Here is a 24,483-nt window from a genome sequence, read left to right on the forward strand (position 1 = left end):
GGGCCTGTCCATCCCAATGAGTGATAGCACTTCCCCTTGCCATCTCATTGCTTCACTGCCTGTGAAGAATGTGCAGAATCCCTGCTGGAGTTCTTGTTCCCCTCCTTATGTCTGTGGGTGTGGCATACCATGGCAAACATATATTTAGTGGTGGGGTTTCTGGCAAATCATGAAGAGGTGGTGTTTAAGGTACCCAGAAACCCCCCCTGAGTGCACCACTGACACACTACCCACCATTTTCTTCATAGCCCGATCCATTCACCTTTTGTAACACTGGGACAGATGTATTATCGTTCCGCTATAACGCTTCCTGCTTCGCCTCTTTACCAAGGCGAAGCAGGAAGCACTAACGATGAGATGTATTAACATCTCATTGGCTGGTGTGGGGGAATGATAACTCCCCTCTCCAGCAATTCCTGCATGAGTACACAGCGCATCAGCCTAGTGCTGATGCGCTGTGTCGCACTCCCGGCTGGCTCCACTGAGTATGCACGTGCAGCCCTGGAGCCGGCAGCTCCCGCAGTAGGGACAGTGCTGTTCCTGCTGTGGGGATAGGGCATCGCCAGGCTGCAGCTGTCGATAGGGATAGCTGCAGCGGGCGGAATGGTCAGGCAAACTGACCGTTCTTACATTGCCCAGGCTATCAGCGCTGTTATTTGCAGCATTTACCGCCCAGCCCCCCAATTATTTTTTTGTGCTGAATTCAAATATGTTTGACATTGCTCTATCAGATATTAGGTAAGGTTTTTGAGTGACATGCAACTGATTTTTTAAAAACCTGTATTGTATATTACATACTTATTAAAACCTGATCACAAATTACAAATGTGTAACATAAAAAGTACCATTAAAAATGTCCGGAGGAATAAGCTCACCATGTCCCTCACCGCAGAGTCCAAGAAATTAACCTTTTGATGGAGTATAGCATCCCACTGCTCCGTAAGACGGTCACCCACTATTTCAGAATAGTTTTCGGCTTTGTGATTCCCCCAAAAATATTTGTGGATACTTCTAAAACTCTGCCAGGCAGCTTTCTCAGCTTCATTCAACTTACGAAATCCCCCATCCCTGTTAGGATCCATGGCATTACCCCTCTTCCTCCAGTGGTGGTGCTCTTCCAGTGTTGATTCTTGCAGTACAATTTCTCACCAGTGGAACTGCACTTCTGCTAGTGCACTTAGGCCCTGATTCAGACCCGGACGCAAGTGGCCGTTCGTACGTTCGGCGTACGTGCCGAAATATGTTAATTTAAGCGCTCGCACGTAATTTCGAACGCAGCTAAACTTCCTCCCCAAAGTCTACCGACCCCTCCTCTAGCTAACGAGCGAGCCAAATAGCGAGCGTACATCCCCAATGTGGCTTGCAGGGAACGCACGCACAAGTACAAACCGGAAGTGGGCCTGTCAGATTCCGATTACCTGCTCCTTCATTCTGCCTACCTCCTTCAATCGTATCATGCCAATCAATATATCAATTAGCTAAATTGCTCTTCACATGTGTTCGTTTTTTTTTCTTTGTTTTTCAATAAACTTTACTCTTGTCCGTGTTTTTGTTTAAACGCAGAATACGTACGGTTTAAACAATGGTTTTCTTTTGCCAAAATACATGTTTGAGCCAATTATCCATTTGTTTTCCGTGTTTTTACCCACGCATATTTTACTGGGTTCATTTCTTTATTTAAATTAGCTTACGCAAGTCACTGCATCAAGCCTATCATAACTCACAATAGATTTTTTGGCCTATAGAACACATGACTCATACACTAACCAATAGAATGGTTCCTGTTAATTTCCCAACTACATTAGCCAATCAAAATTATTTTCTGGTCTTTATTAAAACTGTTTTATTAAAAATACACCATTGCCATCATGAGAGCCTCTGCATTCACCAAGCGAGAGCTTCTGGTTCTTACAGAGGTGATGGACAGGCGTATCACCAGCCAGCCTCCCCCCATCAGCAAACGGGAGAAGCGTGCCACCTATGCGGAGGTTCGCGGCCGCCTGCGTTCCTTCGGCTCACGCCGACAGATTGGCCAGCTGGAGCGCAGGTGGTCCGACCTTCAACGGCGGACGCCCCGCTTGTTGGCATGTTTTCGCCAGCGTGTAGCGGGAAGTAAGTTATGCTTTGTTTGTTTTTCCTGTTTATCTTTGTGGTCCTATCTGCGTGTGCATGTTTTCTTGTTTGGCCTGTTTTTATTTTCACTCATATCTGCGTGTGCATGCTTTCTTGTTTGGCCTGTTTCTTTTTTTCACTCATATCTGCGTGTGCATGTTTTCTTGTTTGGCATGTTTCTTTTTTTCACTCATATCTGCGTGTGCATGTTTTCTTGTTTGGCCTGTTTCTTTTTTTCACTCATATCTGCATGTGCATGTTTTCTTGTTTGGCCTGTTTCTTTTTTTCACTCATATCTGCGTGTGCATGTTTTCTTGTTTGGCCTGTTTCTTTTTTTCACTCATATCTGCGTGTGCATGTTTTCCTTTTTGTTTGTTAAACAATTAGCGTTTAGCAAGGTGATGTTCTAAACTAACCTCAATTTGTTTCCCATCATTTAGGGGCCGAGCGAAGACTACAGCGTCATCGCCGGCAAAGACGTCGCCCTCGCCCCCTCTCCCCAACCCCCAGCTAAACCTCCTCTCCCCTAAATTCCCCAAATTCCCCCTCCACCCCAGCCTGCCCAGACCCTGTCGCCCATCCCTCTTGGCGATTTCCCCTCCATCCCAATTCCCCCTCCCCTCAACCCATCCCTCTCTTGACCACCCCATCTCCTGAGTCAGTCATTACCCCCCCCACCTCCTTGGGAAATTTGCCCACCTCCAAGGAGGACGATGGAGTGGTTTCGGGGCCAGCCGTCATTCACAACGGTATGTTTCCCTTTTATCCTTTTTTTTGTAGGAAAATGTGTTGATGTAATCCTTTGTCTGTGCCTTTTCCTTTTTTTAATAATTTTAAAGGTTGGTTATATATCTGTTTGTATTTACATTTCACAGCTGATTTCCCCATACACATATCCCACATGTCAAAACAGTCAAACTTGTATCTCTTGTTTACGGTTGCCAGATTTTTCAGGTGTTTTTTTTTTTTTTTTTATTGTTCAAGGTTTTTTTTTAATTGTGGTTTTTGAAACACTATTGTCACTTTTTGCTAAGTCTATTTTGCTTGAGTAGTTTTTTAGATTCATAAATTATGGATTCATTTTAGCAAGCACCACAATTTTATAACCCACAGAGGACCAGAGGCGTTTGGCGGACCTAGCCGGGTGTGTCCAAATGATGCGGGGGCATGTGATCGGCCTGCTGTGGTCCTGGATAGGATGTCGGGGATCCTGCGCCACTAATTTTTTTGTTTTTCCCCAGAATTATTTTTCGAAAATTAAAATTAAAATTTTGAATACAGTCTCATTCCTTGTCTGAAAATCTTAGATTGTTTAAACTTACATAAGTAGACTATTGCAGCAAGTATTTGAAACTAATGTAACTAAGATTGTGTTATTCTGATTTTTTAAAGCAGGCACATGAAACACCTAACACTAAAGATGCATACACACACAACGATTGAGTTAATGAACGATTTTAGTAAACGATTTTCTACCTTGAAAAAATGAACTAAAATCGTTTACTAAAGTTGTTCATTTACTATGTTCATTTAAATGTAATGAACGATTTTTATGAACTACAAATGATTTTTGCATATTAACTTAATGAAAATCGTTGAGTTGACAAGTCTGACTGAACTACAAACTACAAACTACAAACTACAAACGTGAACGCGCATGAACAATAATCGTTCATCATTTGACTCAGAAAGTGAATGATTTTTAGAAACGATTATCGTTAAACGATATCGTTTAATGATAATCGTTCAAAAAATCGTTGTGTGTGTATGCACCTTAACAATAGGTTTGGAGAGTTACCAGATTTTTTTTTGCTTTTTGTTTTAATTTAAATTTTAAATTTTTTAGGTAAACCTGCTTAGGTCGAGATTCAAAAACATACTGATTCTACATAATAAATTTTGGTGTTGGTTTTTACCCACAAAGCATAGTTAAAAAATGAGCAAATTGACACATTACAGGATTAGCCATTAAGCAACTTTTCCTTGGGTGAACCTGCTTACACTTGCTTGTAATGTCGAAAAGAATTGTTTTGTTTCAAATAACCAAAAATTTATTCAGCAAAAAATAAAAACACAAAGTGTTGGGTCACAAACAATACACACAGTGATAACAAACTGAAAAAAACAGCAAACACCATAATAAAAATTAAGCTAAAAATCAAGAACAGGTTGACAAATGAGCATGCCAACATGATTCCACAAATGTTGCGTTTCCAAATTGGGTCCAGAATATATATCCAATGTGGCCCCATGAAGTCATTTTTTGGGAGCAGGAAGTAGTCATCGTTTCATTCCAAAATATTATGAAATAAAACACAAGATGGGAAATAAAAAACCGATTAATTTGATTGAAAAATAATTTCCTTTCGACATTGTGTCAAATAACTTATTTTGTGCCAAAAATGACCTAAAGAATCTGGCCACCACATCATCGCGTATGGCCCCCCCACATACTGACCTCCGACCAACCTTGGGGGGGGCCATCCTCAGGCAAGGCATCCTCTGGCTGCATTGGGACACCACTCCTTATGGCGATGTTGTGAAATATCCCATACAGGACCACAATTTTCGAAACCATATCTGGCAAATACATGAGCTCGCCACCAGAGCGGTGGAGGCATCTGAATCGGTCTTTTAAAAGGCCGATACAGCACTCCACCACTTGCCTGGTGGCTGTAAGTGCAGGCATCACTGCCCTCAGGATCCTTGAAAAGGAGGATTGGGAGATTCCCGCCACTATTCCCACCGTGGTTTGAAAGGATCCCGAGGCACAGAAATGTAACACCGCCATAAATTGCGTAAGTGGTGGTATTGCTGTAGGACTGTCAATTTGCCGCTCCAGATCACTCTCTATTAATCAGAGAGTGTCTATGATGATTTGGGGCGGAAGATGGTATCGCCTTAACACCTCATCATCGGGCATTCCAAAAAGGGTGACACGTGTTCTATATATCTGGGGCCTTGCATGCCTACAGTGCCTACGCCTGGGACGAGATTGAGGTTGGTCAGCTTCCGGGAGCATGACCACAACAATCCGACCAAGATCAACCTGAAATGGCAAGAATTGAAGTTAAGGTTTGTTTCCCCCAAAAAAGAGCGAAAAATACTTATCTTTACGATACAATCCAAAGATGCTTACATGCCGGGGTATTGTCATGATTTCCCAAACCTAAAATTCAACAGACCATAAAAAGGACAAAATTTGGGGTGCCCATTTTGTAAGCTTGATTAAGTAAAAGACAAAAAATAAAAGGGGATAAACACACATTTCTCCAAAGAGCAAACCGACATTGCGCCGACTTCCACAATTTGGGCCCCAAACAACAACCCAGATTGTGAACGGTAAATATCTCGCAATTTAACTAGAGAAATCAAGCCAACAAAAATGCGCTAAATAGTTCGCAATTTAACTAGAAAAATCAAGCCGACAAAAATGCGCTAAATAGTTCGCAATTTAACTAGAAAAATCAAGCCTACAAAAATGCGCTAAATAGTTCGCAATTTAACTAGAAAAATCAAGCCTACAAAAATGCGCTAAATAGTTCACAATTTAACTAGAAAAATCAAGCCTACAAAAATGCACTAAATAGTTCTCACATTTATGATCCACAAAAACACAGAAAAAAACAGTAATGTCCACAAAAGATGCGTAAAAAAAGACCAGAACATTTAACAAACAAGTGAAAATCCAAACTTACCAATACACGATATAGAAGTCACAGAACAAAAAGGTCGTTGGGGCAGAGCCAAAATAAACCTACAAAAGGAGAAAAAATAAAAATTGTTGGTACCAAAAAAACAAAAAAGGATAGCCAAATTTTACAAAAGGATGACGGTAAAAAACTTACCCAAAAAATACACCACAACTAAAAGAACCACACCAAAAAATGTGAACGGAAAGTTAAACCAAAAAAAAACGCAGAGAACAAATCACAAAACACCGCCAAATACAACTCCCGCCAACAATCCACTCCGACCAACGTAACCTCCAACAAACAACACCCGCCACCTAGACTCGAGTCGGCCAAAGCCATAAATAGTGTTTCTTTTCTCGCTCAAATTAAGGACGGATCATAGGAACGCACAATCAATGATGCGGCCGAATAATGACGCATGTATAAATACGTCACGACCAAAAAAAAACGGTCTAGTGTATTTCTTGTTTTGACCAGAAAAATGGCTACAGACCAGCCAAACAATGGCCAAGAGGCGGCCGGTAAGTATTTCTAGCATTTCTATTCTAGGATTATTTTGAGCCAGAATATAGTGAAAGTTTGAGAGCTAAAATGTAACAATTTTAATGTAAATAGGCATTGAGGATGACATGGAAGAGGCTGCTGGGCCCAGTATTCCGGCCAAAGCTGGGAAAAAGAAAAGGCAGCCACAATTCACAAGAAAGGAGATGGAGGTTTTGGTTCAGAAGTGTGTGGACATCCTGCCACAGGCAGACAGGAATATGGGTGTAAGCCAGAAGTGGAGAATGTGGGAGGAGATAGCCAGTGCTGTCAATAGGGTGGGTGATTATGTCCGTCTAGCCCGGGATGTCAAACGGCGGTAAGTAAAAACTTGACCACCCCAAAAAAAAAAAGGTACAAATAATGCAGGAATAATGCCTACTTTTTCACCCATAGATGGCAAGACTTCAAATATCGCCTGAAGTCAAAAATACCTGACCGGGCTAGGCATGCAAGGGGGACAGGTGGGTGTCCCACCCCTGTGTCATTGGAGTTTAATGATTTGGAAGAGCTGGCACAGGGGTGTGTGCAGGATGTGGAGGTGTTTGGCGTGTCCAACATGGATACGGACATGCCAGACTTTGCGGCTCCTCATGTTGTCCCAGGTAAATGTTGTGATGTAACCAACTCTGAAATGTTATTGTGACAATATGTAGATTGTAATGTTCCTCTTTTCTCTTTTTTCTCACAGAGACACAGGCGGATGAGTCTGCTACAGAGGGGAGCCTTGGCCGCAGAATTTCTGCTGGCTCTGCAGGGGAGGAACCAGTACATCCGGCTGAGGACCCTGCAGAAGCCAGTCCTGGGCAATCCCCCTCGCAGGCAGTGGGCCTCCTCACAGAACTCAATTTTAAATCGGATTCCCATATGGAGATTCTGCAGAGGATGGACGCCAGTCTGCTACGGGTGGCTGAGGCCCTGGAGCAAAATGCTGCGGCCAACGTGACCATTGGTCAGGCCCTGGCAGAAAATACCAGGGCCAACATCAGAATCGCCAATGCCCTGGAGCAGCTCGTTCGCCAGTACATGGTGGAGCCGACCTCCCTTCCTACCGGAACATCAGGATCCTCCACCTCTGGCACAACATCAACCATTCCTCCAAATGTGCCTAGCCCTGTGCCTAGTCCAGAGGCCACAACATCTGCCTCTGGACAGGCCAGCCAGAGGATATCCCGGACCCGGTCTGGCGCCCACCCTACCCCAGCCAAATGGGGAAAGAAACGATGACAGCACTGGCTACTTTTCCCACACTCCTTCTGTGTTTGCCCCATATTCCTTTCAGGCCAAAACTTCCCTCTCCTTTCTTGTGAATTGTTTTTTTTTATTTTGTATTTTTTGTACCAAAATTATAATTTATAAAAGACAAATGTACCAAATATTAGTGGGTAACAATGACCTCAAACTTGTACGTCAAAATGCACATGATTTGTTTAAAAATGTGTTTGGAAAATAAAACCTACAAATTGTTCTCAACTGTATTGTGACATTAATTGAAAATTGGTTTCTAGTTAATCCTGTACCACAAGGAAAAAATGAAATCTTAGCTTTTGATTTCCAAAAAATAAAGGGTTAAAAAAAAATGTTACTTTAAGGAACACTTTGTTAAAAAAAAAAAAAAAACTCCAGCCCAATGCAAAAGGTTACAATACACACAAACATGATGACAATATTGTTACAATATCAAAAAACTAACAAAATTGTAAAATACATTCCTACAAAAATATGCTAATTGATTGTGTAATCCTGAAATTAGCAGCAGAGATTTTCAGATGCGTACGGTTTTGTGCTATCCCAAATAAAAAAAATAAAAACACATTACAAGCTGGTTTGCAATCCAAAGTTGATTGTTTTTCTGACAAGCCGTGATAAATCGATGAAACATCGAGGAGGCCCGGGCCAGAGGACAAGGCCATCGCCATTGTGGTCGAGTAATCCAGACCCCAAGCTGTGCGAGCAGTTTGAACGGAAAGAGGATCAGCCAGTGACGTATGACTTGGTACGAACACATTTGACGTTCGCATGAGCTAATTTATGTACGCCCCAAAAACGCCTCGCCACGCCTGCGTTTTTCCATCTCCACCCCCGTCAACGCCCAAAAACGGCCTGTTCTGTCAATCACATTTGACATGTCACTTCCTGTTCGCAATTTGCCGAACGAGTGACGAAAAGCTCGCAATCTGCCGTACGCACATGCGCAGTGTTACACCCTAGCACTCTGTGGTTGGGATCGCCATTGGTGTGATTACCATCAATAGTTACCATCAATGGCAATATAGCAAGTGACCATTGACCAACTATGCAATGGATTACCATCAATGGTTCCACCAACTGATGGTCATCCTTGTTCTTTGACTGGTCCATGGGTTAATCAGAACCTGGAGGAGGAACCTCTCAGGTGTCGGGGACAGAGCTATGCTTAAGGCACACATGCACTACCCGATATTAATGAGCGATTGCACAATGACGACATCGTAATCATGCAATCGCTCATTAATCATGCACAAATCGTGCACTCTACTCACTGATACCACCAGCGATGCACACTTCCACTGGTCATTTCCAACATCAAACATCAGCTGAACATGCTGGTCAATCTGTCGATAACGACAAATCATTCAGTGGAGGCACTCAGGGAAACGGGAAAGACTGTAGGATTATGATGTTGCAATCGACTGTCTTTCTGGAGTCGGCAAGTGCATGTGCGGCTTAAATGTCCAGGCACCCTGTAAAAAAAAAAATACTGTGCCATCGATGGCGGGAAACCATCTGGTTCTCCCCTCTTGATGGTAAAAGCAGTTGACATTGGCCATAAACAATCGATGATTATGAATCATCAATGGTTGATGGCCATCTCTACTCTGTGGTTTGTCTCTCTGCAGCTGGAGGCAGTTGGCTAATGAGCTGCACATGTTCCTCCTTATTACCCAGCTTCTGTGCCAGATCATCAGTTGTAGTTATCTGATACTGTCCAGCTCATGCTACTAGTGGAAGCTCTCTGCTGCTCATTTCACGTTACATGAATTCTGTTCTTGGCTCAGGTTGGTCAGAGTCTGCTACAGCTACATGCTGCTTCACAGGCCAGTCTGCACCCTTGCAATCCATGCTTCTCAGAGAGTATCTGAGGTTGTTCTTATTAGCACTTCTATTGCTTGTTACTTATGGGACTTTGCCCTATTGCCACTGTTTTTTGCATTTCAAGATAAAGTCTGCTACCTTGTATATTACATTGCAAGCTATCTTGTCAAGTTTGCTAACCTGTTTTCCTTCAGAAACAAAGGAGAAAAAAGAAAGGGGGTTCACTTATTTAGTGCACTTATCCCCTGGTAACATACAAGTACGCTCGTATATATCTATTCAATGTGTCGATGTATTTGAAATAAACTTCACTTTTATTTAAACGATCTCAACATAATAGCAAAATATTATTAACTTGTGCAATTAAACATAAACGGTGTTTAAAATCTTCCACTTGGGAGGAGTGACACCACGTTACCCATTTGTAATTTTCCTTATGTGAGTGTCTCTACAATCAATTAACCTCCTGTGAGATGTTTACTTATTTCTCATTGTCGGGCTAATAAGGGGTTAAGTATTATCCCTTGTGTAAATGTTAGTACATCTGTCTTTTTGTTATTTTAAATATTCTGATGTTTAATTGTCCCATTTGGTTCGAGTCACTAGTTTAGATTTTATTCCTGATTTCTCTGCCAGAAGCTCAGGGTTTTACTAGTAGTTGCTGCTTAGTAACTTAATAATCTGACACAATGTATCTAATTACTTGGGCACAACGTGTCTCCATTCTCCCTGATACGGCAGAAGTTTCTGCAAGAATGATAGTGTCTTATGGAGTCAGATAGCAGATTTCTGGGATGCAGTCAGGAAGCCGGCTGTCGAAATGCCGACCGCTGGCTTTGCCAACTGTCTAATCCCCGGCAGGGGTCTAAAGACAGTCATCGAAATCCCAACGCCTGTCATTTTACCTACGATGGGAGCCCAATGCCTGGCATACTGAACGAAGGCAAGCTGGGTGGCGGGTGCAGATCGCCACGGGGGGTAGAGTTAAGTTAAGGGCTCCTGTGGGGGACTTGGGGTTAGGCACCCCCCCCCTGCCCAGGAGGGTTAGGGATAGGCACCTATGGGGGAGGTTAGGGTTATGCACCCCCCCGGGAAACTTAGGTTTCGGCTGCGGGGAGGGGGGTTTAGGATTAGGCAGTTACAGGGGGGGTAGGGTAAGGCACTTAGGGTTACCTAACCTCCCCCCCCCCGTCCTCCTGTAAGTGCCAAACCTAACCCACCCCCCCTTCCCCGCAGCCTAAACCGAAGTCTCCTGGGGGGGTACCTAAACCCCCCCCCCATCCAAGGGAGGGGTAGGGTTAGTGATGGTCAAAATACTTAGCTGTCTGGATCTTCTGTTGCCGGTCTTCCGGCGTCAGGCTTTGAACCTGCGTCCGGCGGTATTTCATACTGATCCCATCTGTGTCTGATCACTGAATGTTAGTGCTTTTTCTGTGGGTATTATTTGTGAGAGAGCAATGTCACAGACCTTGAATGATTAAGTGGTAATCATATCTGGTGCACAATCAGTTATATACCCTTATAAGCTAGCTGACTGATGCAGTACTTATAGTGTAAATTCAAGGTTTATTAGGGCACAGTGTCTGTGTACTCTCTGACATGGCAAAGGTTTCTGCAATAAAGATCGTGTCTTATAAGATCGCATAACAGGTTTATTTTGTTATTACCAGATCGCTTGGTGTTTTAGTTACAATTCTCCTTTTTTCAGTATGATTCAGTAAATATTGTTAATAAAGAAATAGGAGCAGCAGTGTGTTTGTATTGTAAACTTGGTGGTCAGTTCTCAAGAATCCCTTACACACAATCAATTATGCACCCTCATAGGTCTGATAACAGGAGCTATTAATTTATATATGCTAGAATGATGATGGATGTATGCAGTGATAGTTGGCTATATTTTGTGCAGTAATCACCACTCGTATTTGCTCAATGTTCTATCTGATGTGCTGTGATTTGCCTGCTAAGACTGTAGTGCCTGTTCATTCCCTCTGATTAATATGTGGCAAACAGTGGTTGTGCTGCTTGGTATAATATGTGCAATAGACTAATGCCACTATTGCACCAATGTGCGTTTGTCACTACTTGTATTGTAGTGCTTTGTTATGCTTGCTAACAAATCAACATCCTTCACTTATTTTATTAGTTTCCCATTAGCGTTCAATCTCTTTGCCACTTTATCAATAGTCATTGATTCAGCCTGATGCCGCTAACACAGGGATAAACAATCACATTATTTCTTTTTTCATTTTAGGGAAATACATTGGGTACAGAGGGCACTCGTTTTTTCTGCATTACATGTTTTTGTGCTCAGCTATATAACCCCTGCCTGCAGTCTTTTGTGTTATTCCTGGACTTCTTATATTGAGCTGTTTTGTGTTCTCATGATATAATAAACCAGCCACTTTCATTCCACTTCTGCATCACTTCTTTGAAATAAACACTTGTATGAGTGATCCAAGATGACTCATGCCCAGTGGCGTAACTATGGTATTTGGAGCCCAGGGCAAGATGAAAAATGGAGTGTGGTCACATACCACAAGGGGTGTAGTTACTGAAAAATGGGCATGTCAACATGAAACACACCCCTTTGTCATCACTCTGGGAACATTCCTTTCCATTGCATATGCACCTTTAATATCCTGAGTAGTAGGGCCCCTTATGCAACGTCCCCAGTAGCAGTACCCCATGTAGTAGTGCACCCTTATACAGTGCCCCTTATGAAATGTCCCCAGTAGTGCACCCTTATACTGTGCCACTCCTATAGTGCTCCTTATACACTACCCCAGTAGTGGTCCTCCCTATGCAGGCCCCCAGTAGTGATACAGTGGCCCCGGCTAGTAGTGCAACACACACACACACACACACACCGACTTGCCTGAATCCCCGCTCCTGCCGTGCCCATCGCTATCTGCTCCTCCGTCCTCCCACTCGGTACTATTGGAGCTGGAAGGCGGAGCTCATGAGTGAGCTCACTCTGGCTCTAGCAGTGGGTGCAGCAGCCAATGAGTCTATCTGACTCTCTTTGGCTGCTGAAACACACATCGCAGCCGGGTAGTACGAGTGTACTACCCAGCACCAGCGGCTATGTGCGTGTGTTACTGTGCATTGTTACACTAGGGCCTTCATAGTTATGTACACACACTGCTGCCACATCCTCGCACACACTGTCACCATACAGTAGACACACACACCCCTCCTTGCTTTCATTTATTATGCATTCACACATCACAACACACAACCCCCCCATCCCTCCTCCTGGACTATAGCCGATGGCTGCTGAAACATCGTAAACCACCCCCCCCCTCGCCCTCCTGGACTATAGCAGGAACTACCTGTTTAGCAGGAATTCAGATGCACCTTTTTGAACAAGGGACTGCTCTGGCAATCCCAAGCTTTTATTTTAGGATTTTGTTTTAGTTTAATATTACTGGGTTAGCAGTGATGAGCATCCTAAATAGACTCATGCACTGCGATGGCTTCTACCGATACCTAAACACCAGTAACATTTCTGATGATTTTGGCGGGTCACAGCTGCGCTTGGCTAGCAGTGATGCTGGAGGCCTGGACTGCAATCAGATGCACGGAGATGTCAGTTAAGGTAATTCCTCATTTAAGGGGAATCTCGCGCGGCAGTCCTTGCTTCCAGCTCTTGAACGCACTGATAGCCGCTGCAGTGAAGGCCCAGCCGCTCCCCCACATACTCACTAGACCACCAGAACCTTATCGTCTGACGCCGGGGATCATCAGTAGACTCATCTACTGCCATGAGGCCAGCATACCCGGTAGGTTGATGCAGCTTAGGGGAGGTACTGTAGGTGCTCCTCCCCAGATGCGGGAATACTTTTCGTAGAGTCTGCATCTGGTTTGCTTCTCCCACCCGCCTCATGTATATGAGTCACTCAGTCGACCATCTGTGCTCTGCTGAAGCTGTCGTTCTCAGAAGGTTTGTGCATCTACCTGTATACCTCTCCCTGGGTTAGGTGTATAGTGCTCTACATCCTACCAAGCCTTGGGTGTTGGTCAGTTGCATTGTGCTAGCTGCTGTTTAATACTGCCTCTTATGTCTGACTATCAGTTATAATTATCACTGTTTTTCTCCTCATCCCTCTGTACAGGGTGTGTGGGGTTTTCTGTGTACTTCACAAATACTTGTACTTGTGAAGACTATTGCATTTATACCTTGTACCTTTTAACCTTTGACATATCATTGTATAAAAGGTAAGGATAATCAGGAAGCTGAAGCTTCTTTACTAGTGTCATCATGTAAATCCTGTTCAGCAGGCCTGTCCGCTCAGGATTTAAAACAGGATGGTTTGTGTGCTCTCTGTAATAGGAGACAGCTACCTTACCAATCCAGTACACCAGCCCCAAGAGCCATCCTGAGCATCCTCTTGGTCTCAGGTTATGTCGCATTTAGTGAACCGTGCAGCAGCTCTGATACTGCCTCCCACTATGGGGTTCCTGCAGCAGTTACATCCTGCTATGTATATGCCCCCCTTGCATCCTTTCTGGATGGATGCCTATGCTCACTCAAGTCAGATTATGGTTCAACAGTCTACCGCTGCTCAGCAGGTAGTGCAAACGAATAGACCAGCTACTGTTAAACCTAGGCATAAGAGTATCCCATCAGGTGCAGCCTGGGGATTCGAACACTTCATTAGATGACAAAACACATGGTTCCTCTTCTGGGTCTCTTTCGGCTGTAGCAGACCATCAATCCTCTGTGGATGTCCTCTCTCTGGTGAGAGTGATTAGATCCATCCTTAGCATAGAGGAATAGGAGGTTCCGCCTAGATCTAAGATACCGGTCTTTAGGCATCAGAAAGGGGTAAAGGATTACTATCCTCAGTCTGAGCAGCTGACGGGCCTCATGGCTGAAGCATGGAGCACTCCTGATAGGCGTTTTCATGCTACAAGAAAGTTAACCTCTTTGTACACGGTTTCACACGGTGAATGAACCAAGTGGGAAGTCCATCTGGCTGTTGATGCTCATGTGACATGATTGATCAAAAGCTTAACATTACCTATTTCATCTGCATCCTCACTTAAGAATTTTTCAGATAGGAAATTTTAAACAAGTTTGAAATAATTTATTTCATTGTCTGGAGCTATTACCTGGCCGGCTTCGGCCATAGCCTGGTTAGCCAAGGCAATGGAGGAATTGGCAAAAGCTCTGGAAGACTGTATGCCACAGCCTACCAGAGAACAACTATCCTACCTCTCCCAAATGCAGGAAGTGGCTGCTTATGGGGAAGAAGCGATTATTGACACAGGACTTCTGGTTTCTAGAGTATCAGCAACTTTTGGTTGTGGCTCGCAGAACCCTTTGATTAAGGTCTCGGAAGGCAGAGATGGGATCTGAGGGAGCCCTTCAATATCTGACTTTTGCTGGAAAAATTTTGTTTAGTCCAGAATTGGATAATAGTAACTACCTTGGCAACAGCAAAATCTGCAGGATTGTCATCTGAGACTACCTCTATATATAGGCAGTCTTTGTTTCGGACCTTTTGCCCGCAAGGAAAGGCAAAGGGACAGTCCTTATCCCTACAAGATGATTCCCGCAGGAAGGCCAGATCACAGACCAAGAAAGCATGGTCGGCAAGGTGCCAAGCTTCCAAGCCGGATGGTAAGCTATCTGCCTGATGGGGGGGCATCCCCCTGGGGGCTGTTGGGGTGGGAGGTCAACTTTTTAGTTTTCCTATGCCTGGCATCAGACAACAATGGAGGCTTGGGTTTGAGAAGTGGTCTCTCAAGGATATGCCCTCACATTTTAGAGGCATCCCCTTCCAGAAGTTTATTTTGTACAGCTCCTCCATCAAACCCGGTTAAGGCCCTGGCCCTTCAGGAGGCAATTTATGCACTGTTAGTTGTAGGAGTAATAATCCCTGTTCCTCTGGCTCAACAGGGAAGGGGTTATTATTCAAATTTAATTTGAATAAGCCAAATGGGTCTCATCGCCCTTTTCTGTATCTGAAATCTCGCAACAGGTTTATCCATGTTCCTGAGTTCTGTATGGATACCCTACAGTCAATTGTGCTGGCAATGAAGCCTGGGGATTTCATGGTTTCCCTGGACATACAGAATGCATATCTACATGTGCCTATTGCCGAAGGTTTCTGAGGTTTACTGTTCATCAGCAACATCACTAGTTTCAGGCTCTGCCCTTTGGTCTGTCCACAGCTCCTCGGGTGTTTACCGAGATAATGGCAGTCACGACAGCTCATCTCAATCGACAAGGAGTCGGGATACTGCCATACTTGGATGACATCCTGATATTGGCGCAGTCTCCAGAGATGTTACAACATCATCTCCAGCTGACCATTGCCTGTCTAAAAGACCTTAGCTGGATAGTCAATTGGAAATGGTCTTCTTCCTCCAACTCAACAGATGGTACATCTGGGGGTGCTACTGAATTCTTTGACACAAAGGGTCTTTCTACCAGGAGACAAGATTTTGACTCTGCAATTGCAGTTGCCCAAATTGCTCCACAATTGAAGAGTATCAGGACCAGAAATGCAGGTCCTGGGGTCCATGGTATCCACCTTATTACACATTATTAATATATATACTTATAATAATGTGTTAATGTTTTTTTGGAGAAATGTACTCTTTAGGGCTGTGTATCAACTATGGAGACAAAAACATATATTTTCCAAGTTTTGTTTGTCGTTGCGGCATTAACACAAAAATTACTGTAAAGTGACACCAGTTGATTTTTTTTTTTGTACATAATCTCTCTACTTTTTCTCTCTCCAAGGTTTGATACATCTCCTCCTAAGTACAAAATATTGTAATTTTGAACATGTGGTGATTTATCTTTATAAGGATAGTTTAAGGTGACATTACCAATGGAATTCCACCTGTATCTCACACTTGTCTGTGTCTCCTCTGTCCTGCTTATACCTGCCAGTCCCCTCTCTGCTCTCTGCTCCCTGTCCCTCCCTTGTCTTCCGGTTTGCTCCTTCGATGCCTTTATCTCCCCTTTAGTCAACTAATGAATATTCCCTTTAATCTCTTGACTTTTGCCCCTCATGTCTAACCTGATATACTGCATCCTGAATCTGGGGTATAGATTTGGGCACCTCTGCCTACAAAGCACCCTGTAGAACTTGAGATGGTACAGAGACTGGCTACCTTTTTAATAAAGGGAATGGAAAGATTTAATTGAAATGAATGACTGAATGAACTGCGGTTATTACTTTGGGAAAAAAAGAAGCCTTCGGGTAAACTTATTAATGTTTTATAAATTACTTTATTTTTAATTACCACCATAATGGTTTTTTTCCTCCAAATACTGTAGGTAAAACATATATAGGTTTCTATTTGCCGTCTTGTAAGCCTGAACGTGAGCATCCACTCATATGTATGTATTTTTGCATGCCTTATTTACACGGGTGCATTGATGGAAAGAAACCTTTACATACATTTATCACATTTGTGAATGTAATCATTCATGTAAGCATTCCATCATCTCCTACGGGTTCACTTGAGGTGTTTTCTTGGTCTGTGTGGGTCCTTCATTATTGTGACATCTCAAGTAAGTCACACACCATAGTATATTCAATACTGTGTGGATATAAGTTTCTATATAATATCATTGACACACTATCATATCCGTTTCTATTTTATATATTATTGAGGACTACCCCGCAAATATGGAGTTGGATAGAGTCTAAGCAACTTGGATTGTTTATATGTGGATGTTTTCACTACAAGTGGACAGTCTGTTTCTTGAACAAGTTTGGTGCAAGGAATTTTACTTGTTTTGTTTACACTGTGGAAGCCCACGCTGATGCTCCATCACCCCAGCAATGTGCCAGGGTCCTTGGCAGGATGCTCCAGTCTCAGTGGAGCTCCAAGCCACAGTCTGTGCAGCAGGGGGGAAGGGGATTGCGGCTTATCACTGCCGGTATGGGAGACACTGGCAGTGCAGACAGGTTGGACCTAGGTTGTTTCTGCATCCTCACTAGACCAGTAAGGCTGCACTGATCCATACTACCTATTTGGTAAAAATCATTGGCTGGACAATACTACTGAAAAAGGAAACTACAAGGATTATTTGCGCTACAGACTGTGTGTGTGTGTGTGTATGTATGTGTGTGTGTGTGTGTGTATGTATATATATATATATATATATATATATATATATATATATATATATAATTTATGCAATTTTAATTTTTTTTATTGAAACAAGACCTGTCAATACATTGAAGAAAGTTGTTTACTAAATTCTCATTATAATGACAACAGAAGAACAAAACATGACACTTCCTCAAGCTTTTGAGAAAGACAGGTTGCAGTAATGGAGAAATTAAAAAATGGAACACAAACTATAACAATATATCCATAGTACTTGTTTACATATGAAGTATATAACAAATGAATGAAATGTCACCCACCTCCCGGAGTAAAATAGAAGAATATTTATAAAAATGTATACTCCTTTATGTTAATTAGAGGGTCCCCTTCCAACAATCTCAACCTATTCCAAGATGTTAGGCGTAAACAATCGTGTATCTTTCTCTGCATCATATTAGACAGGGTTCCTATATAATGCTCCCAGATGTTAAAGAAACCTCCCATTCATTTTTCTTTCACAAACATTGTTTCAACCCAGTCCATCCGAAAAATATGCTAAAGATTTTTCTTTGTATAAATTAAAAATAGGAGGAACTGGATTAACACTATTTTGCTATATGGTTGTCTTGGCTGCAGAGCTTATAGCCAGCAAAAGTGTTCTACCACCCTTTGTGAGTTAGGAAGAATTCCAAATATAGCCCATTCTGATGTGAAGGGGACATAATTAATCAACGTATTTTCTGCATCCTGTTTCACCTTCAAACAAATTCCTCTAATTATTGGCCAATCCCAAAGAGACTAATACACCTGGTTTTTAAATTTGGGACAGCAATATGATGGAGACAATCCCATAAGGTACTGTCCATTTGGAGAGAGATGTTCTGTGAATCACACATTGTAAAACAATTCTTGGTATATGCTTGAGGGCAGAAGCTTACAGGCAGTAATAAGAAATTGTTGGAGATCCTGGGTGGAAAGAGTAGGAAAGTGGACAATTCACTGTCCTATTTCTGTTTGAGAAGCCGTGTGGTCTTAAGGAGTTTCCAGTCGCACATAATAGGTTATACAGTAGCCTTCCTACACATAGGTCTCCACCTCATTAATTTATCCAAAGGATTATCCCTATCTGAGTCCTCCAGATTCCTAATCACAGTAGATACATAGAATGTTGTGCTTGTAAGAACACCACAGGAAAAGCCTGAATAATCTCAAATTTGTCTAACACCTCCGAATATAGTAGAGGTCTCGTTGTCAAAGTGGACTAGACTATCTAGAGAAGTTAATTCCACCCCGTCCTCGAAATATTGAAGGGGTAAGCAGCCGTGCTATCCTGAAACTGGTTTTTATTTTTTTTTTTACAGAAAGGGAGGTGCCAAAAAATGACAAATCTAGTAGTCCACAGAAGGGGATTATCTTGATGTCTTTTTAGTATGTCATGGTCTTGTATATGTAAAAACCTAGATATGCTCATATTATCTAAAAATTGAGCTATAGTACCAAAGAAGTGTTGGCATATGCATCCCTCCCATGAAGCCAGTCAGTCAGACAACCTAATTAGGTAGCCTGGCTATATTGAGAAAATTGAAAACCCCATTGGCTCGGCCTTGGCACAATTTTTGTAGACTAATATTATGCTTTTTCCCATGCCATATAAAAGATTGTTTGCATTAATCCATTTCACATACGTTTTGGGTGAGGAGGAAAGGAAAGGCTCGCAGCAGGTATAATAAGCAAAAAACCAAAGAGAAAGAAAAGATCTCTGTTTAGTGAGCACTCCTTAATTATATCAATAGTAGAAGTAATTAAATCGTAACTTTTAATAAATATTGTTAAATAGAAATCAATATCATTAGTTGTATATACATCTAACCGAGATTTGTATACACTATGTTAAACATACAAAACACAACAAAAAAACTTTTATTTGAATAAAATTGATTATATAATAAAGTGGCTGAATCACTTTATACTAAATAATGAAAAAATCACCAGAATCTCACTATGATATATACTTTCAAAACTAGCTGCTCTTAAATGAGGTTAAATACTTGGATCATAAAGGCGTATGTATATCAAGCTTAAATTAGCTACATCCTACTGTATTGGTACATTAAATTTTATAGATTTCACATAATATGATACATCTGGGTTAGATCACAGGCTCGTATGCCTTACAACCCACGAATGGCAATATCTGACAATATCAACACAAATATTAAAAAGTCATACGTGACTTCCGGTGGGCGGGGCACTCAAGGTGGCCGCATTTTACTTGGGCTCCAGCCTTCCACACTTAACGGAACCAAATCTGAGCTTATTCACCCGATTTTGAGATCCAGAAGGTTACCTACTTCAATACCACTACATTAAGGAGTGGTTTGCTACAGTTATTAGGTCTGGAGCCGACATATATCCACTGGGATTCAGCCTGCAAAGTTCAGGCGTCTATGACCGCCCTCCGCCATCTTGGGCACGAAAAGCAGGGAGAAGACTTTCCTGTTGTGAAGGCTGTCCCTGCCTTCCCCGAAGCCTTCTGGGACTGCTGGCGGGCCTACGGCTACAAATTATTTACCCCACACATTGCTGAGCTACTTAAAACTGCTCCCTCTGACCAGCGGTATCTGTAACCTGGTTGTGCGTTACATCCGGAGCCTTTATGAAGCCGCCGGCGGCGGGGAGTTTGGGAGCTGCTTAACTCCCTATGACACTGTGCCGCAACCTGTGGGGGCTCTAGGGACCGCAAGCCTGTCCTTATTGGTGACACTTACCTGCTGGCCGCAGACTGGAGGAGTCTGCCGGGAATCGACGTGGTGTACGGGAGGAGATAGTGGAAACTGTGCTGCGGGAGGAGAAAGTGGAAACTGCGCCTATCCGGCTTATTACCTCCGCCCTGCTGTATGCCCGGTTGCCGACGCGATCACTCCCCTGGTCACCTCTGCTGCGAGCTGTACATCTTCGCTGCTCCTGTGTATCTGCTCCCGCTGTTTCTGAGACAGTGTCTTCTGGACGTGGATGCCGCTGTGACCAGGCTTGATGTGTGCCTGGTAGCCGGAGACTGGAACCTGTGACTCATCCTGCTGCATCCAAGAGAGACTCTCTGGTTGCCTGGGGGTACAGTACCCTTTGCTGTGGAAGCCGGAGGTCACACACTTGGAACTTGCTGCTTGTCTCTCCCTCCCCCGGTCTGTCATTTTGGTTTTTATCCCCCCCCACCCCTTTTTATTTTAGTTAACATTCCTGGTGTTTCTCCCCAAACATCGATCTTTGTCCCACTATCTCCCCTTCTGCTTTCCCCTAGACATCCCATTTTTTCTTTCTATTCCTGCCGCTGAATACCAATGGTTATAGTGAGGAATACACCAACTTCATATAACCTATAAAGTAACCCATTTGTACAATACTCTAGTTTTGGCCAGCAATTGTCTTACCTCTAACATATGTGTACCTAAAGTAGATTTATCCAAACTTGAACACACTTTTATCACTGTCTATATGTGCTCTCAATAATATCGTTTGTCAGTATTCACTGTATAATTTGCATATCAACACCACCTAGTGGTATTGGTGAGACAATTCTCTACTATATATATCTTTCTGGTTTTATTGTCTGTGCCTTAGCTATTGTAAGTGCTGACAGGCAATACAAGTATTGTATACCAGATCGGGATGTGAACACATCTTGTTTTATATTATTGATAATCAGCTTAAATCTAAAGGTGTTCATACTTTTCCTTTGACCTTTGATCTCGCATCAAAGTATAGGTGACAATACCATATAGTACTTCACTTAAAAATACTATACGATTATTCAGTCAAGCCTGATTTTTCTCTTAAAACAAGAAGAGGTACTGTGACTGCCACCTAGTGACCGTTATTATTTGATTAGTGAGTAAATTAGAAACAACCACAGTAAATTTATTTAATTACTTAATAGCGGAATACTTGGGTATTCTCAGTTGTCCAGATGTAGACTATTGTATTAATTGTGGAGCGCTGCCTCTGGGAAATATTGAAATGTTACATTAATTAATAGTAATACAAACCCTATCCAGGTGACCAATTAACATTACTTATTGCTTAGGTGACCATCACTAGTCGTTCTATTACAGTTCGAGGGGTATGGACAGATTTGTTGATAGAAACATGCCTCCTAAAAATCCTACCACATCAAATAAAAGTGGCAAGGTAAAGGGTTCTTCCCAGAAATCAGGGCCACCCTCGCCATCTTTCTCTGAATCGGGATCCTCGGAAAACCCGCCCGATAAGTCCACCCCTTTGACGGCACGGGAAATATCAGATTTTATGATGCCTTTGATGGACAAGAGGTTTGAGGATCTCCAAATGCGCTTGGAATCTGGTCTACCTAGAATTGACTCTCATGCATCACGTATTGTAGCACTAGAGACGAGAGTGAGTGACGCAGAGGACCACATGCAGGCCTGTCAATCTGGAGTAGATTCCCATGCTAGATTAATTCAACAAATGCAGGATAAAATTGATGATCTTGAGAATCGCTCCAGACGCAACAACCTGCGCTTCATAGGCATTCCAGAATCAGTGTCTGGAGCAGATTTAATGTATTTTTTAACAACTGATCTCCCAACTGCTCTGGAACTAGATGTCAGTATAGAAGTTCCATATATTGAAAGAGCTCATAGATTAGGAATTGAGCAGGAGGGAGCAAGAAGGAGATCTCGACCAGTTCTGGCTAGATATCTAGATTTTAGAACGAAAGAAAAAATTCTGGCTACTTACCGCAAAAAGAAGGAACTGCGAATAAACGACAATAAAATTTTAATATTTCAAGATTTTTCGACTACTGTCACTCAAAAGCGTAAGGAATTTTCAGAGATTTGCACTTTTCTGCTCAATAAAAAAATAAGATTTGCTCTGCTATACCCAGCTAAGTTGAGAGTGGTGGAGGATGGCACCACAATTTTCTTTACTGATCCAGAAAAGGCAAAGTCACATTTCATGAATCCACGGTCACCGCCTAGATCCCCACGCTGAGAAAATTATTACTGATCAATATTAGTTATAAAGTTAGGGGTTATTACACTTGGAGGGGAATGTTGATCCTTATCTTCCTAGGGGCTGATGGCCCACATTAGTTTATATTTAGTTTATATTTTTTCTATTTGTGTGCGCACCTCTATTGATAGATGGTGTCCACCATCAGTTTGAGTTTAGTGGAAAAAAAGAAAATGGCGAATTGAGATGTGTATTAAACAAGTTTTGTCTTCAATATTGGATGCAAAAAATAAGAGATAAACATGACCATGTTTCCCAATATTTTTGTTTTCTCGATGTATTTTGATTGTGATGGTCTGGGGCCTGGAGAGAGAGGGGGGCCATTTTCCATGGGGGGGAATCTTGCCGGGTTCTGCTTATATTACTTGGGTGAGTAGCCATGCCTTCACTATTAAATAAACAGGTAACCACGCTTCCCCCTAAACCCATACAGTTCATTTCTTGGAATGTAGGTGGCTTGAATACTCCTATTAAGCGGAAGAGAGTCCTTACCCATCTAAAACGATTTAACCCAGATATAATATTTTTACAAGAAACCCATTGGCTTGCATCCGCAGAACATACCTTGAAAGCTAACTGGTTGGGCTCCTGTTATTCAGCTTCTTATAAAACTAAGACTAGAGGGGTGGCCATACTATTTCGCAGGGATTTGCCAGTCTCAATATTGTCTGAAACGGTTGATCCAGATGGAAGGTACATAATTCTAGACGTTGAACTGTATCAGACCACATATACTTTAGTAAATGTCTATGCCCCAAATGTTAACACTCATATATATATATTCAGGACTTAGGACATCTTCTCCAAAGTAGGCTTACTCATCCGCTCATAGTGGGGGGGTGACTTTAACATGGTGGAAGACTCCTCACTTGATAAATCACTAACGACACAGATCTCAGAAGTCAAATAATCAAATATTCAATACATTTAGGCATAGTTTAAATATGTCAGATCTGTGGCGACTGTTGAATCCCACTGATAGAACACATACATATCTATCCATGGTACATGGATCACTTTCAAGAATAGATAAAATATTGATCTCGGATGGCTTGATTTCTGAGGTACAGGGGGTAGATATACACGATATAGTTATTTCAGATCATGCCCCTGTTTCACTGGCTCTCTCTCATCCACACATGAAACAAATAGATTATATTTGGCGTTTTCCATATTACTTGGCTCAATCTGAGGATTTTAAAACATACCTTATTCACCACTGGACAAACTATGTGGACGATAATTTGTCCTCTTGGGACGATCCTGTTCTTTTTTGGAGAGCCTCTAAGGCTGTTATGAGGGGTCATATTATAAGCTACATGTCCCGTAGGCGCCGAGAGGCTAAGGCAGAATACAAGGCATTAAAAAATGTAGTACAGGACACCTTTTCAACAATATACTATTGATCCCTCATCAGACAATATGAATCTGTACAAACAAGCCAGGCAGGTATTAGAAACCTATCTACTAACACAGGCAAAACATTCCATGGATTACAATAAAAACAAATATTATCATTGGGGAAACAAGGCAGGCAAGCTTTTAGCAACCCTATCTAAACCACACAGACAACGCCGTACAATTACTACACTGACAAACCCTACTACAGGAGAAACAATAACTGATTCTAAAGAAATTGTCCATCAATTTCAAACACATTTTGAAGAATTATTTCGTTCCACGCCTGTTGATGGCGCACTTCAAACCACCCTGCTCACCGATGACTTATTACCTAAGCTAACAGAGGATCAGAGGGAGGCGTTAGCAGGCAGCATAACTATGGAAGAAATTAATAAAGCCATAACTTTACTTCCTGCAGGCAAATCCCCTGGGCCAGATGGCTTTTCTGGAGAATATTATCGAATACTACAAACTCGCATAACCCCAACATTATTAGAATTATATAAGACATTACATGATAACACACCATATGATACATTCAATGAGG

The 24,483-nt window shown here is 42.3% G+C and overlaps 1 long non-coding RNA gene across 3 annotated transcripts in view; it reads left to right on the forward strand.

Annotated features, from left to right (window-relative positions):
- The first annotated feature begins 9,303 nt into the window (after positions 1-9,303).
- The window catches only part of LOC148518199 (uncharacterized), a 103,373-nt gene continuing 88,193 nt past the window's right edge, over positions 9,304-24,483 (forward strand). For all 3 annotated transcript variants that reach the window (XR_015878989.1, XR_015878988.1, XR_015878987.1), the window contains exon 1: positions 9,304-9,385. This is a non-coding gene — a long non-coding RNA (uncharacterized LOC148518199). The remainder of the gene's footprint in view (positions 9,386-24,483) is intronic.

This window comes from Taudactylus pleione, unplaced genomic scaffold, assembly GCF_031769625.1.
Source record: "Taudactylus pleione unplaced genomic scaffold, aTauple2 ptg000201l, whole genome shotgun sequence".
Lineage (NCBI taxonomy): Eukaryota > Metazoa > Chordata > Amphibia > Anura > Myobatrachidae > Taudactylus > Taudactylus pleione.